General features: G+C 42.8%; 1 protein-coding gene and 1 long non-coding RNA gene across 11 annotated transcripts in view; both read left to right on the top strand.

Moving 5' to 3' along the window:
- Positions 1-14,404, top strand: part of EBF1 (EBF transcription factor 1) — a 266,492-nt gene that overhangs the window by 66,508 nt on the left and 185,580 nt on the right. The window lies entirely within an intron of this gene.
- On the top strand, positions 6,251-8,948 carry LOC128081351 (uncharacterized). Its single transcript, XR_008207158.1, has 2 exons — positions 6,251-8,633; positions 8,745-8,948. It is a non-coding gene; the product is annotated as an uncharacterized LOC128081351 (long non-coding RNA).

The raw sequence follows: 14,404 nt of genomic DNA, 5'->3' as shown, positions 1-14,404 counted from the left end.
GGAACTGCCTGTGACGTCCCACCGAGGCAGATCCTGCTTTCTTGTTATACTCGAAAGAGGGTTGGTGTTATCAGCAAGGAACACTTACGGGATTTGATTGATAAATTTACTGCTCTTGTGGATTACCCTGTCCTTTTGTGCAGGACTGGCAGAGCGTCAGGACCGAGTCTTGACAGACACCAGAACATATGTCCGTCCTAATTTGCTGTGAAGAGCGGGGAGCCGAGGCATTGTCAGGCACCAGCCCACTGTGACATGGAGCAGGAGCTCCTCCCCAGAGCCTTTCCTCTGTGACTTGGTGGTGTGCTATAAGTGCTGCATGGTTATTAATGGAGTACGCGGAGGGGCAAGCAATAAAAGATGGGGTTATTGATCCGCTTGTCTTTTAAAACAAAGCGTTGTACGGCGCTTACAGCTTCATGCGAGGAACTTAAAATATTTCTTGTTCTAACCTTGTCAGACTTTCAGGGCTGCGTTTGTTGCAGTGGAACAGGGAAAGTGTGCTGGTGTGGCAGCCACAGCGGCCCCAGGGTGGTTCTTGGTGCCCACGTGCTGGGAAACCCTCATAGCTCTCAAATAAAGTACGGTGCGGGCATCATTCTAGCACACAGATTATACTCTTGGTGCACATTTTTAACCAAAGCAGATAAGGGTGGGAGATGAACTTTGTTGGGCATCTATCCTCAGCTTTGCAAAAAGAAAAGAAAGAACTTAAAAAAGAGGGGCAAAGAGAAAGGCATGAACAGTCCGAACTGTACCCTGCCAGCCCAAAACGGCTCGCCACAGGTTTGAAATCCATTTCCCACAATGGTAAGAATTAAAAAGCCACAAAAGCCGACCTGTACATTTGTGCTGTGTGAGGATTGCTGATACACAGCAGAGCTGTCATTTTAGGAGGAAATCATCCATCATCTGCCTGCTAGTCCCCAATAATCACCTTCTATTACAGTCAGATTGAATCTTCAATCGGTGGCGTAATGCCAGTTTTTCCACAGTTCTCAGTTTCCTGTTCTTTACAGAGGTATTCAAAATAATTTGCCATTCAACTCTACAAACGTAGCACTTGCCGAGAGTATTGGCATTGTTAACATGTTGCTTCTAAAGGAAACCAGTGCCAAAGCCTAATTTGCTGAATTCATCATCGCTCACCCTTTTACACTCCTCTCCCCTTCTCGCCCCCACGCCCAGTTACGGTTTTGTAATCGCTGCTGTTGTTGTTTTGTTTCATACACACTGATGCAATGTACGATTCGAGGAAGATGTTGAGCAATGACCCTATCGCTAACGATGTAAGCAATGACCTGATTAGAAAGACTCCATCAAGCAGAAAGCTAAGGGTGCCAGTGCAAGGAAAAGTCACAGAGAGAAGATGTGTAGTGAAAATGGCAAATGGTAAGGCAGAGTTTAGGATGGGCTGCATGGTATCTCCCTCCCCTTCATCGTTTGCTTATGGGAATACAGAGAAGGCAAGTTGTGTCAAACTTCACAAACATCTCAGACACTGGTGAACAGCCCAAATGGCATGAGCAGTATTGGGGGGGGTGCTGAGAACCCCCAAAATATATCCATCATTTAAATACTTCAGATGTATGGGAATTTTCCTGCTGTTTTTATCCTTTTCCCCAGTGTGAATTAAGATGCAGCCGTGTACTAAATTGAATCTCTGTCTATCTTTTGCGGCGCTTGTGATTGCCTCTGCTTTTCACATGTCATTTTAGTCTTCACCAAATAGATTTTTTTTTTAGCTTTTGCACAAAACTGAAGAACTGTATTAAAGCAGAAGCCTTTGGGGCACGCCATAGGTTTTTCCTTTTGGAAAATAAATAATAGTAAAATTTAATTACTGTGCCTACAGCTTAAGTAAAGTTTTGGTTCCTCTATCCAAAGTCCACTTTCCTACTTAGTGGTTAAAGCTCTGGTATATTTTGCAGGCAGTGTACCGTTACATGCTAGACTTTGGTGAAGGAAAATAGGAAATAATTCACTCTGGCTTGAAAAGGGTGGGGATTTCTTTGTTTCTTTTTATATTTATTCAGGAAAAGCTGACAATCGTCCCACATTAATGAACAACACCATCAATCACAGTGCTGACAATGAGCGGAAAAGCGAGGTAGATGTCAGACTGACGGCATATTGCTTTTTTCAGCTAGGCCAGGGCTGTTTATAGCACTTTTCACTGGCAAAACTCTAGCTGCAGCTAGACAGGAATAGAAAGCAGAATCAGAAATTGCGTGCGGAAAGTTGCTGCTGTGCTTTGTAATTCAAAATGAGCACTGAAATACAGCCACTACAGCACCGATTTCGAGGTTTTGCTGTGTAAGGTGGCCTTTTTCTTCCTGCCTCCTGGTGAGAAGCTGATGCTCCTTGCTTCATAGTCAAGAGGCAGCTTGATGGAGGGCTGCAGCACCTCACGGATGGAGCAGAGGTGAAAATGTAACTTGGATTATGGTCCAGTCTCTCTTTGGAGTCTCCTGCTCTGCAAAGGCAGAAAATCTCTTGTCCCCTTGCCATGGGGCAATTTATCCTCCCCATGGAAGCTGTCAGGTTACTCCTAGGGTTGGGGCAGTGGGAGAGAGAGGTTTCCTGCCCGTCCCCACCACGCGATGCTTGAAGGATGGAGGGATGTGGATGCTCAAAGCCAACCGGGAGGGCACTGTGGGAACCAAACCACAGTGGAAATGAAAGTGGTGACCTAAGGCAGAAGAAGAGCATTCTGTCCATTGCCCAATCTGTCAGCTCATCATCATCCTCATTTGCCTGGTCCAGGAGGTGGTGCTGCATGGCTGGTGCCGCATGGAGCTGAATCAAGCCCCATTTCTTTATAGAAATGACTGTGTTATTGGAAATCACTTGAGTCACTGCCCTGCTGCATGACCTTGGGCAAGTCATTTCCCCTCTCTGTGCCACTGTTTCAGCCCTCACCCTGCATCTATCGGGTGGCTATAAGCTGTAGGATCATCAGGGCAGAGCTCTGCACATGGGCATGAACGCAAGACAATACAGAGGCTTCTGTCTTAAGAATGGGAGAAGGGAGTGGTGAATACAAATAACAGAAATGTTTCAGTCATTTTGACTTTGAGAATTTCATAAGAAAACAGTTTTGCCTACTTCTCTGCTGATGTGTGGGAAAACTTCTACTGAACTTTTTCATTTTTGAAACATCTGAGGGTTTTGAGTTTCCCTTAATTGTCTCTTTCCCACCCTCACTCAGCACAGAGAAAGAGGAGGAAAATGGGGAAAAATGATTAAACTTAAAAAATAATGTCGGAGGGCGTCTGATCTTAATGTTTCCTTTTAATGCTTTGGAACTTTCCAAAGACGAGGAAGTCATGAAAAGTTGGAGCAGCAATTAAAAACAAATAAAAAATAATATTAAAAAAAGAAAAAATCCCGTAGAAGGGTTTTCATGGAAGGCTCTGAAGCTTCAGGATCTTTAAATAGGAGATTTTTACAGCTGTTTCCCTTCCTCTGTATTTTCAATGGAAGAGTTTAACACAACCTCAGGGTAGGAGGTGCCTCCTGTGACCAGAGCGTCCCAGCAGGGAATGCTGCGGTCCAGCTGGGCAGATCTCAGCCCAGTGCATCTCCATTACTAAAAACCTTACAGCCTTGCACGGCGGTATCGGATACCCTCTGCCACATGAGGTGCGGATGGTGCCTGGGTGAGGGCTCACATCCCCAAACCCAACGCTCCTTCACCCTGTGAGCTGTATCCATTGCTCTGGTGAGCTCCATCACTCTGTTGGCTGCGTCCTGAGACACAAAGCTTTTATTTATTTATTTAAATGTTGTTGTGCAGAGTGATTCTGCCTTGCAGCAGCATCACAGATGTGGAGCCTGGCTGCAGGGCAAGAGCTGCAGTGGGATGGATGCACCATAGTAGGGTGTTAGAGAGTGGAAATACTGACTGTGCTGAACTTAGGAAAACAGCCACCCTCCCATCTCCTTCATCATCTGAAACAAATGAAAGCTGGGCTGATAAAATTCATGCTATTCCCAGCTGTTTTGTTTAAAGGAAAGTTTCCTTACGTGCAAACTAACTGAAAACTAGAGATGTAGTTGCTACAAAATGTAATAGTATCTAGCGAAAATTACAGCTACTCCATGAAATATATATTTTCTCAGCATCAGCATAAAAGAAAGAACATTCTCATCCAGAAATGGTATGTAAATAAATAAACTCTAATTGGTTTGACAATGCCCCTTTTCCTGGCAGTGCCAAGAATCCTAGCATTGTAATTACACAGTTCTGGGCAGACATGTGGTTTCCATTAAGAAAGACTTGTGATTGACTGAGTTCATGAGGCATGTCAGAAAAAACACATCAGTGTCTTTATAAAATGAAAAGAAATAGATCCAAACTTCCAACTTCATGAGAAATGTGCATTTGTAAATTGTCTGAATGCAGCACAAGAAGTAGAAATAAAACAAGTGGCTATCAGGAAAACTTGCCAAATCCGTGTTGGAATGTAAACTTAAGCAACTAAACGCACCTACCTGTATTTTTGTAAGGAAAAGGAACTTGTTCTTGCTTTTAAATTCTTCCCAACCGCTTCTTTTCCCCCGTTGTTTCTATTCAGCTTTGCAGTAATTGAGAATGCATCCAATAAAAGTGAAAATGATATTCTAACACATTTTGTTTCACCTCCATCACGAAGAGCACTTAGAGCTAAGAAAGAAGCTTTAAGAGCAAAAAGAGGCACGCAGTTATTTTGCTGTAAGGGAGGAAATCAGCCTTGTTAGGTAAGGGAAAATTTTATCTAAGAGTATTTTCAACTAAAATTCTAATGACTTGTTTTAATCACTTAAAGCGGCTAAAATGTTGGATAGTTTATTTTCTGCCTTAGCATAAATACTTTCAAAATGACAAACATTTTAGGATGCTGCCAAATACTGTCATCTCTTGGCAACCTTAACATTTTATGCTAGATGTATTTTTCTTGACAACAAAACAATTGTCTGTTTCTCCTCTTCCCCCTCCTTGAAAGACACCAGTGGCAAAGAGAGGGTGTTTTTTAACTGGATCATATCCACGATGACTCGCTTGTGTATCAATACCGATTCGAAGCATAGTGAATTTTTGAAGAGGACTTTGAGGGTCACTGGCTGCACCCTTCTACTATTGTGCTCAGTAAGATCTCTTTCTTGACCCTTCCCAATTAAAAGAAAAACGGATTTTTTGGTGACAGGGAACATTGCATTTATGGCTAGGTCAGTGTCCCACGTGTGACTCACTGCTCTGCCACAGGCTTCTGGCACGGATGCAGACAAGCCATGGAGTCTGTTTGTGCCTCCACCTCATTGCTCTGAGGTTCAAAGCCACTAATCACTGTGAAGTGCTGCATGGCGTGGTGGTGAGGAGCAGAGAAATACCTAGAAAGATACGCAAAGTCTAGCAAGTGATTTAAATTGCACGCCGTGTCTGCTAAGGTTTTTAATACTTTTAAAGTTGTCCAAATACTTTTAAACTTTTTAATCACGTTTAAACTCTTAAGAAACGTGAATGAACAGCAGAGACTGTTCTGTTCAGGTAACTCTAGACAATATTGCCAAGGAAAAAATATAGTCTAACCCATTAAAATATGAGATGGGAGCTGAGTCATATACACACAAATTTCTTAATGTTTTAGAAAGGCTTAGCAGGTCAGGATGTAGGATATTTTAAAAGTTCATGTGGCAGAATTACTTGTAGGAGAACAAGTGGATCTTCTGGCTCAGGACAAAGAGCATCCGATCGCATGCAAACCACTTCAGAGCTGGGTCAGTATGTCAGTGGGCAACTCCAGCTTATCTCTTGCTCTCTGGAGTTAATTTAGAAGAGAGAATTACTTAGATCGTTCTCTTTGGAGTTGTCACTCCGAAAAGCCCAGCACCTGGATGTAAGGGCTCGCCTGTCACCTTTGACAAAGCAGCCACCGGTATTAAATTTTCTTGCAGCAGAGAAACCTTTCTGGCAGCAGTGACTTTTACAATGTATTTTAGGAAATGGCAGGACCCACATTCTCCATTTTGAAGTGGGTCCTTGTAGCAGAATTGCTGAGTCACAGCCTGAGCAGTGATTGAGCACCTGGTGGGAAGGCAGGGCCAGGCCAGGGGAGCTCAGGTGCACGGAATGCAGCTGAATGATTGCAAGGGGTGGAGGATCCAGCCCTTCTCAGACCTCATTTAAGGGTTGGCAGTGGAGGTGGAGGCGTTTTGTTGGAGATCCCTGCCTAGCTGAGGCCTTCTAAGGGTAAGGAGATTTATTTGTTTATTTTTATTATTCCTTTGTTTTTGTGTCTATAGCTTTTGCTTTTGGGTACATTCTCACTTGCTGCAGCCTTGGAACTTTGGTATTCTGCTATCGCTGCTGTGCTTTCTCTTGTTGTGTTATGGTGCTACAGTCCTCTAAAATGAACTTCTCAGAGAGGATGAACTGCAGACTTCCTCAAATGACTGCATACCATGATAATCCATGTTTACTTGTAGGCTTCTGTTCACGTGCATGCTATATTGGTAATTGCTTTGGGGAATATCCTTTTAGGTAGCGTGCTTAGGGAGATGATGGTCTGCAGAGGATGTATGCAAATTTTGGAGGTCCACACTTAAATTTCCAGTCTCGGTACTGAATTCATAAATCATGGCAATCTGCATGGAATACTGAAATACGTCTGTGGTTTGTCACCTCAACCTAGGAGCAACCAAAGGGGCATTTCTATATTTCTATTTGCTTTATTCCTTGGAATGGACCCTGAGTTTCAAAGCATGTGGTCAGTGTGAAAGCATATTGGAAAAATCCCCATTTTCAGTTTCTAAGAGGCAAATGATAGCACTGTGGGGGCCCGAAGGAGGCAGGGAGGTTTTGAGAACCTGTTACTAGCAGAATCTCTCTTCATCTCAACACGATGACCAGTTTCTGGAGCCTTTGTATGTTTAATTAAACATTCTTTTTACGGAGAGAGTATTTCGTTCATAGTTTCTCATAGCAGAGTTTCATTATACTGTGCTTTTCTGCTCTATCTGTAGTAATAGTATTAGTGATCAGCCCTATTAGCAAGGTTTCAAAGAACAATTGTGTCTCTATAAAGCATTGGTATAACAGTTAAAAATAAAACTTCCAGACTGATTACAAAATCAGCACCGCACTGATGGCAAGAGAAGCTCGTTTTGCTGGAGCCTGATTTTTTGCTGTGAATCTGCCACCTTGGTTTTGGGGTTGGGAGGATATAAGGGCATTGGACTCTGCTGAGGTAGCTCACATTTTGAAAACATGAAGTTTTTTTTTGTTTTTTTTTTTTTTGCCCCTGAAGTTCAGTTTGATGTGAATGATATTGTGGCTTCATCCTCTGTTTCTTTAGGTTTGGTGCCAACCCCTGCTGTTGGGGCTTGGTGGCCAGGGCTGGTCTCACACACAGCTGAGTGCAGTCTTCTATTCAGTGCCCAGAGCATGAGCACTCCCATTGAGGTCAACGAGGGTGCAAGGGGAATGAATGAGAGTCTTTGTATTTTCTCTGTGTACAGGCATTTTGTGACAAAGTGGGGCTTATGGGTGGCGATAGCAGAGGGAGAACCTTTTTGCCTTGTCTGCAGTCGAGGCCCTTAAGCTCTGCCATATGGACAGAAGGGAGAGGAAAGGAGGTTTGCTGATGTGAAATGGGGGATAACTCACAACCACTGGCAGGAATCTGGCAATCCTCACTCTTGTTAGAAGCTCCACACGGCTTTTGGGAGTAGCTGCCATGAGAGGCAGCACATCCCCCTGGGAGCTCCTCCATGCAGAGCTGCCTGGAGCTGTGAGCTGTGATCCAGGATTTCCACTCTGAGGAGCTGCAGGGGGTGGCTGCTGATGCCAGACAGCTGTGTGGCTGCTGATCCAGCTGCACTGCATTTGGGGAGAAGAAATTTAGGAGTCAGGGTGGGCTTTTAACAGCATCGGTTGGGGCTGAGATTCTCTGTGCACCTTCCAGCATCGCTTTACTGGGTGGCTGCACCTCTGCTGAGCTGAAGCTGCTCCTTGGCCTGTTGACAGCTCTGGAAATGGTCACTAAGATGTTAAATGCTGTGTTAGTGAGTAACCCAGTGCCAAATTCACCAAAATACGAAGATCTTAGCTGCTCTGTGGAGCTGGTTTCCCATGGCTTTGGAAGGGAAGTTAAGCATCTAAACCGGAGTTTAGGTGTCCAAATACCTTTGTCGATCTTGGCTCAAAGTGAGTCACTTAGGCGGATTTGAGTATGATATCCATAATGTATCACTTTGCTGCTTGTTTAAATATTTATGGAGAAGGCTCGGGGCGAGGCAAGGGGATGATCAGGCTGACTGTAAAGTGAGAGAGGACATCAGGCTCTGTCTGATGTCACTGTAGATGAGTCACTTCTCCATATTAAGGCTAATCTTACAGTGGCTTATGAGCCTTCGCAGTTTAAAAGGAACACTTTGAAAATATTTTTAAAGCCTTTAAAATGTCTGGGCAAGTTCAGCAGACTGCTTTTTTTCTGCTCATCCTTCTTCTATTTTAATTACTGTTCAGCAGGGAACTGGACAGGAAAGGTTATCACCTGTTGGTCCTACCACCAGGAGCACGTGTTTGCTGATGAGAACACCTGAAGGGGAGGATTCAGGGTGTTAATGCTGCTGGAAATTCCTCCTTTGGGGTAAATAAGAAACTCCTGAGTTTGATGGAGGGAAGGAAAACCCCACAAACCCAACACATTTGAATGATGTGACATTTCTCTCCATGGTTTAACTCCACCTCTTTTTTTTAGATCCTGTGGTCCCTTTTCCTGAATGTCTCCACATTATTTCATCCCTAATAATTAAGCATGCTTTCAGAGGCTGTTGCAGATAGGTGATCCTCCAAGCTTACTGCTCAATCACTTTACCTTTCTTCCTTTGCTCCCATCACTGCTCAGTCTGTACCACTTGCTGATGCTGGAAGCGGGTTCCTCCAGGTGCAGCTGCCCTCTGTGTTAGTTTATGACAGTTTCAGGAGTGCTGTACAGTCAGTGACACTTTCAGGAAGGCTGATAAATGAATGTACCTTTTCAGAGAGCGCATTTATGTACTGAAAAACTGCTCGTGGCTCCTTCTGGCTGCTTTTTTTTCTTTTAAACTTTCTATTTCCAGGAAATGTAACCAAGTAGGAGGCAAAGCGTTTTTGAGTGGAGCTGCCAAACAGAGCGCTTGTTTTGTTTAACTACCTGCCTTGCAAAGCAATGATCTTACATTTAGAAAGAATTACAGTAGGGAATAGTGAGCAATGGGAATGTGGAGTCCAGGTCCGAGTGCCTCTAAGAGTTACAGAAATCCTCTTGAGGTGAATGAGTTCTAATGCACATTGAGTTCAATTTTTAAAAACTATTTTGTGTTACTTTTTAATGCTTCAGCTCTTTCTGCTTTAATATTTTAAGTTGTGATTGTTTCCTGCTTGTTGGATTTCCCCCCCACTGCTTCAGCCACACCTTACAGCTTAATCCATCGCATTTCTTGTCCTCTGAGCAGCACTTCACAATAATAATAATAATAGCAGGGAATGCACCACCCCAAAATACATAGATTTTTAAATATTAAATGTGATATGTGAACCTAAAACCAAACTGATCTGTGTGCTGCTGTCAGTCTGTATGCTGCCTACAGTCTTTGCTCTTACAGAATGGAAGTAATACGGTATTTGGAATGGAAATGGAGATGCATTGGCACGCAGTACTTGACTTTGTTATTTCCTGGGAGAATCTGGAGGCATTACGATGCCTCTAATGTATGTGTATTCTAATAGCAATACATGCTGCAGTGATAATCTTCTGTACCAAAACAAATAATGTGTATTAAGAATACAGGAGTCAAAAATTTTTATGGTTGTTAGGTAAAGCGATTTTCAAATTAGTTTTTAATGAGTTCTAATATTTTAATACTGGGTGAATTTTCAAGTTAGAGGTGCTTTTTTTAGTTTTTCTTTTTCTTGTTCTCTTAGACAATGGGATCCAATATTACTTCATGGGATAACATTTAATTAAAATATACTAATTTATGTATTTGTTTATTAGTTTTATCCCTAAAGCAGCAAAAACCTCTGTGTGATTTTTATGAAAAATGTAAATGAGGACTTTGGCATCGCTAATAAAGTGGAATTAGCATACGTTTTTTCAAAAAATGGATTGTTTCACTTTAATAACATTTATAGCAATAACTTTAAAGGTGCTGCTTTGGTTGGGAGTGCTCTGAGCTCACAGTGATGCTCTGGAGGACCGGGTTTGATGCTGTGCTCCCCTGCTTGCTGTGGCACAGCACTGATTTGCCCCATTGGTGGTGGACAGAGCGAGCAGCTGAGGTGGGATCTGACTGCTCTGTGAATAACTGCATTTTCCTCATGTTCTTTTTGGCTTTATTAGGTTTTACCTGATAAGGTGAAAAATGCCAACCAAAAGTTTCCCCTTATATCTCTTCTTGCACCTGAAGTAATAAGGGTAAAGCCAAAGCTTGTCCTGAAATGGGCACATTTTCCATCGAAATTTATACAAATTTTGTTTGAGAAAGGATCATTAAGACTGGACTTCAAATTTTTATGCTATGATATAATTTATCGGTGCAAGATGAACAGAGTTGCTGGCAATCTGCAATGAGACTGTTTATGTTTGAGCAGAATTGTTGTTTTAGTCAGAAGTATTTTTACAGCACGCAGTGTCAGCATGGCTGAGCTTGGAGGTGTGTATGCTGGACTTCCAGAGACCCATTTAGGTGCTTATTGCTTGCTGGGGACTCCTGATACCCACAGATCTGAAAGAAAAGCAGCTTCCCGTCCTGTCTGACTCCCAAGCCCTTGTCTGTTCCTTAGCCTGCTTGCAGAAATAATGAAATTGAAATACAGGAAGGCAAAGAGTTTCAGAAAAGTTTTGAGAGACTGATGCTGAGCATTGCTGCTGGAGGTGAAATATGAAAGCTCCCGTGGAGTTATAGGGAGTTCAGCAGTGGGAGCGCTGGCCTCCACAGGCATGGCCATGTCTCCATCATGAACACCTTCAGGGGGTTAGGAGGGTGAGGCTGTGCATCTTCCCTATGGAAAAAAACTCTTCAAAGCCCTGGCCCCTTCCTTCCTATCCATTTCCTGTTGCTGATGTAGATTCACACTTAGATTCATGGAATTATTAACATTGGAAGGACCAGTAAGATCAATTAGTCCAACCATCATCCCATCACCACCATGCTTGCACTTCACTCTTGTGCCATGGCTGCTTGCTAACAAACTGCACATAAAGCTGTTTTCTGGGGGTAAATGGTGAGTTTTGCACAGAAGATGCTCGGGGTTTCAGAGCTTCACTCAAGTCACTACCGACAAAGGATGTACCCATGTGTGCTTGTGTAAGATTGTTATGAAACAGAATCATTGAACGGCTTGGGTTGGAAGGGACCTCAAAGGCCAGCTAGTTCCTGCTGCAGGCAGGTTGCCAACTGCCATGTCGAGTGCTAGCACAGGTTGCCCAGGGTCCCATCCAGCCTGGCCTGGAGCACCTACAGGGATGTGGTTTCTTCTGTACCAACCCAGCACAGCAATTGTGGTGCTGGCTGGTGAGGTGGCTTGCTTCTCATTCACAGCAGTGCTGCAGAATATAACCCTGCTTTTTTCATTGTTATTGCTGTTTTCTCTTTCCCCTCTCTTTTTTTTTTGGTCAATTATCCACGTCATCACAATGTTTTAATGAGGAAATCCCGACTGCGGGAAGGTCAGGAGATGAAAAGCAGAACCGATTTTAAAAATAACGCCTGGTTTTACTGTGCAGCCAACTCCCAATGCGTTTGGAGATGAAAGAGAAAGGAAAGCTTCACAGCATTTAAGCAATAAAAGTGCTACAAGGAAAAGCTCTTTCATATTCTTTGGCTGGCATAACAGGGTATGCCATATAGGGGGGAAAGCAAACAATTTCTTCAAAGCAATAGAGGATGTAAAAAGTAGCATGGGCAGAATCGATACTGGCCATGTATATACATGAGACTTTGGTACATGTACTCATAAGCAGATGTAGGGCCCGATTCTTCAGGCGTGTTATGCAAATGAGGGACTCTTTTATCATTAACAGTTGAGATAATCATAAATTGGACTGATTAAGCACATGGTTAAATCTGAGCAGGATTTAGTTTGCATACTTATTCCTGTATTCCTATATAAGCCAGTACTCCATCAGCGTGAAAACAAATTACCCTAATGTGACATTAATATCTATTTGCTACCATCTGCGATCTTTTAAAATGGTATTTAATTTCTTAATATTCTGAGACTTCTTTTCTTAAAAATTTCATGTATCCCTAAAAAAAAAAAAAGTCTCGTCTAAGTCACAAATGCATCCTTTTTCTCATGTATATTTGATACCAGGCTCCAGTCTAATCTGATAAAGTGCACTTTGCCTGTGGTGTCTTACAATAAGCTGGCTGCATTAGTGCCGGGAAAAATCAATACCGATTTATAATTTACCATCGCAAAAACCTATCACTTTTTATGACCCTCCATCCTGGCTCATTAATATTACATTAAAACGCACACACACACCACTGCAACAGGGCGAGATCGTAAGCTTGTCAGGTTTGCAGTCATAAAGAAAGCTTTAATTGGTCTTAGTTTGGGAATTCAGCATTAGATTTTGTTTATTTGCTTGATTATTGTTTGGAAGAAAATATTCCTGACTTCTGGTGGATTTTAAAAGTGCATCCTGGTAATGCACTGATTTCTCAGCCATCTCCTTTCAGTTTTCTTTCAAATTTATTATTTTCCTGTATGAGGGCATGGCTTTTGAATAAAGGCTTTCCCCCTAAAACTTCAGCAAGATTAGGTAAATCACACAGAGGCGTAAATGGGTTGGACGTTACCTTCTCCAGTCAAGAGTGCAAATCTGTCGTGGCTGGATGTTTATTTGTTTGTTGGCTTTTCATCAGAGTTCTAGAAGACCACTTTGGGGCAAAACATAGAAATCAAATCAGTGTATGTTACATTGCTTGCCTGTCTTATACAATGCTCACCTTCCCCAGCTGGTGGTGTTCAGCTGTGTGCTGTTGGCACCAGTGGCCATTGGGATCTCCAGCTGAGATCAGTGCACCCAGTAACTTCCTCTTGCTGGTGTGTGTTGAGATATGTGAGATGCAGAACTAAGAGTGAGTTCCTTTTATTTTTACGTATTTTAGAAACAAAAAAAAAAAAATAATTCACCAAAATAAATCAAAATCCAAAGCAATACTTCACCTCTCCCCCCACCCCCCGCAAAGTAAATTAAAATAGTTTGATAATTGTATGTTTTACATTACATTGGCGCTGGCTATAGGGAGTTATGGAACTCCCTACATCTAAATTCTTACCAGATAGTGTCAAAAATAATGATGTTGGTGTTTATGTTGATGCTGGAAAGGTGTTCCTTGTTTATTTCGTATTATTCCCAGGGATTCTTTTTTTTTCTTCTTGTTAATATCGTGGAGATTCCACCCTAACGATGTGGCTCGCTCGTTTTTCTTGCAGGATAAAAGGTGAAGGAATAAATAGGTAAACGCTGTGTTAACAAATGGAAATAAATAAATAAAAACCAAAAAAATTGGGAATTCAGTGTGTTCTCAAGTGTGCAGTAGATCCGCACCATGCAGCAAGTACATGTCGTGATTGGGTTTTTAAAAGACGTTCGCCTCCCCACTGACTGACAGGGCCTATTGATTTTTTAGGTTTCTGCCGTCATCAGTTTTCAGCCTCGCAGCGGCCATATGTCGAGGTCAGGGCACGCGGGGGCTCAGGCAGGCAGCCTTCGCCACAGCCAAAAGTGAAGGGCCGCTGAAAGAAAATCAATCATGTCATAAGTGGGAAGCATCAAAAATTTTCCCCCTGTATGGCTGAGGCCCATCAGGCTGTCTCCACTCGGCAGCGAAGGTTAGGCATCTGTCAAGCCAGGCTAGGTGAAAAGTATTAGAAATGCCAGTTAACCCGTGGTATGGCGGAGCGCAGCCGTGCTTCCATGCCTTTGTCTGCCTGGTCTGTATGACAAGGTTAGCACTTGGACTTAATTTCTGAGACCAGGGAGCCTCCCCATCTGGGCTAATCTGCAGGATGCACTACGCTGGCTCCACGTTGGCAACTGGTGGCACACATGTGGATGTTTTGCTGTATTCTGGGCAGCCAGCGTGCTCCTGTGTTCCTGAGGTCCCCAGATGTGCTTCTGAAATGAAGCATCCCCGGGAGCAGGGTGTCCAGGTTTTTCTTTTTCTATCTTTTTTCCTTTTTTAATGATCACTGTTTGCCCCTCTGCTGATCTTGGATTTTGCTCAACTCGTTTCAGAATATTTTCACTGAATTGACAGTAAATATTTCCATTGTTCCACTAATTGGGGAAAATATATTTCATGCACTCTGTGAAAGTATACTGCTGTGCTGTATGATTTTAATCTTTCTCCTCCTTGTTCC

This window comes from Tympanuchus pallidicinctus, unplaced genomic scaffold (assembly GCF_026119805.1).
Source record: "Tympanuchus pallidicinctus isolate F22 unplaced genomic scaffold, pur_lepc_1.0 scaffold21, whole genome shotgun sequence".
In the NCBI taxonomy this organism is placed as follows: Eukaryota; Metazoa; Chordata; class Aves; order Galliformes; family Phasianidae; genus Tympanuchus; species Tympanuchus pallidicinctus.
This window is presented reverse-complemented; position numbering and strand designations above follow the sequence as displayed.